Below are 2876 nucleotides of genomic sequence, written 5' to 3'. Positions count from 1 at the left end.
ACAAAAAATAACAAACAAACACAACGAAACATGCTGACCACTTAATCAAAACTAACACAAAAGAAAGGAAAACTTACCGAAAATGTTTAAATCAAACAGACCCAAATCTGATTCAACTTCGAACTTTTGAGGCCGAACAAACTTTAATCAGGGTGTTCTCACATGAGAACACCTTGATTAAGGTCTATTAGACCTCAAACCCATGTCCAAACCGGCCGGATTCCCCAGGTGCATGTGTTCTAAAGTCTGGATTTCCAGATCTGATTTTTAGGGAGTTGTGGGTAGATTCGGACCAAACCAAGCTTGGTTTGGTCACGAGGAAGGTCAGGGGAGTGTCTGGTATGAAGATGGGGTGGTTTGGCATAGATCCGGGTTCGACTCAAATCTTCAAATGAAGATTCGAGACGAACGAAAGTGATTCGAGGCTCGTGGTTAGTGGATTCGTGTTCAGGACAGTGAGGTGGTCCTAGGGTGTTCAGGAGGCGGTCATCGGCGTTCATGCCGCCGGCTTTAATGGCGAGGGATACTGGGGCGGCTGCTAGGGTTCGGGGATGAGAAGGGGTTGGGGAACGAGATGACTGAAGGGGGGGTTCGGATAGGGGGTGCGGGGTAAAGGGTTGAGTTTATATATGGGGAGTCTGATTGGATCTGAGCCGTTAGATCAGATGATCTCAACGGCTTAGATCTGATGCTGAGAAATGAGACGGGGTCGTTTGATAGTTAAACGGGGTCGTTTGGTTTAAATGAGGGGTTGGGTCGGATTGGTTCCTGGGTCGGGTTTTGAAACGGGTTACTGATAGTGATCCTGAGCCGTTGGATCGAGAGTTTGAACGGCCCAGATCAGACGCATGATGCGGCGTCGTTTTGGGAGGTGGTCAGGGCAGGCCTGGTTTGGACCGGGTCAGATCGTTGGTTTGGGTCTGTTTTTTTTTTCTTATTTTTTTTTTGGCCCAACTTGATTTCAACTCTCTTTTTTTCTTTCTTTTGTTTTCCAATTTAAAGAAAAATAAAAATAACTAATAAAGCAAAATGAAATTAAAACAAATAACAATATAGCACTTCAACATAATTATCATACCAAATAAAATGTTTAAGTAAGTTAAATCATAACCTAGAACGGACGGTACATATATATATTATTTTTTGAATTTTCTTTTACTGACACATATTTTTGTATTTTTGTTTGATAATGACTAGATGCAAAATGGACAGACCCACAAATGACCAACAACACATGTTACGGAAAGATCGAAAAATTGTACAGCGAAACCATTTGTCACTATTTTTATTTTCTTTTGGAGTGATTGCTCGTGAAGCAAAAATCACGTGCTTACAGCTGCCCCTCTTTGCCCGAAGACACGAAGGGTTTTCGCGCAAAGATAAAGCGAGCGATTTTTGCCCGTCCGAATACTCCGTGTGAAGCATTTTTTGAAAAAGATTTGACCGAACCTTTGCTTCAGAGGTTTCCTACATATCCTGGGCTGAACAGGAATCAGGTCAATGTAGTTCGGGAAATTTTGGTAGCTGGGACTACCGTGTGACTGTAGTGTTTGCTGTTGTTGTGCGCTGTTGTATGCTGCTGTAGGATGCTACTGCTCAACCGATCTCCCTATTACATTGCTCTAAAAGGAAAACAAGAAGCTAAGCTAAACTGAGGATCCTGAAATCTCATCCATCTTCAACTTGTTCTTGTTGCCTTGCTTTCTTGTCGGCTAACGCTTTCCTCCGATGCCTTTATCTTGTGACTTTGGGAGATGATGTTGGTCCTTCGCTGACGTTTGAGCGCCAGTTTTTATCAATTTGCTTGATCTGCTGGGGACATGGCTTTCTTCTTTAAACCTTCCAATGGTTTCTTCAGTGGTATGGCTTTTCATCAGAATTGTTATACTGGGCACGCTACAACGTTCCCAAACTGCTTCTTTTGAGACGCGTTCCTTTTTCCTTTTGAATTGTGCGCTTGCCTCTGCAGTTGTCTGCTTCTTGGTGCTGGGATTTTATTGTTTCCCGTTTGGGGCTCTCTGTTGTACCCTTCTGTTTTCGGGTGGGGTGACTGATTCCAAAATCTAGAGCTAAAGGGTATTCCCGCATTATACTGGTGGGCGACCTAGAACTTAAAAGTATTCCCGCATTATACTGGTGGGCGACCTAGAACTTAAAAGTATTCCCGCATTATACTGGTGGGCGACCTAGAACTTAAAAGTATTCCCGCATTATACTGGTGGGCGACCTAGAACTTAAAAGTATTCCCGCATTATACTGGTGGGCGACCTAGAACTTAAAAGTATTCCCGCATTATACTGGTGGGTGACCTAGAACTTAAATGTATTCCCGCATTATACTGGTGGGCGACCTAGAACTTAAAAGTATTCCCGCATTATACTGGTGGGCGACCTAGGACTTAAAAGTATTCCCGCATTATACTGGTGGGCGACCTAGAACTTAAAAGTATTCCCGCATTATACTGGTGGGCGACCTAGAACTTAAAAGTATTCCCGCATTATACTGGTGGGCGACCTAGAACTTAAAAGTATTCCCGCATTATACTGGTGGGCGACCTAGAACTTAAAAGTATTCCCGCATTATACTGGTGGGCGACCTAGAACTTAAAAGTATTCCCGCATTATACTGGTGGGCGACCTAGAACTTAAATGTATTCCCGCATTATACTGGTGGGCGACCTAGAACTTAAAAGTATTCCCGCATTATACTGGTGGGCGACCTAGAACTTAAAAGTATTGAAATTGTTTCCCCGTTCTTCCGAGAAAATTTTCGACAATCGGCAGAAAATTTTCTGCCCCGGTTTTTGGTGACTTCCATGGCGTTGCATCTTGCTGCCCTCATCAATCCTCTGTTCCCCTGCAACAGACAAAAGGATT

This window comes from Nicotiana sylvestris, chromosome 1 (assembly GCF_000393655.2).
Source record: "Nicotiana sylvestris chromosome 1, ASM39365v2, whole genome shotgun sequence".
NCBI classification, from domain to species: domain Eukaryota; kingdom Viridiplantae; phylum Streptophyta; class Magnoliopsida; order Solanales; family Solanaceae; genus Nicotiana; species Nicotiana sylvestris.
The sequence above is the reverse complement of the archived record's forward strand: the minus strand, read 5'-3'. Positions refer to the sequence as shown.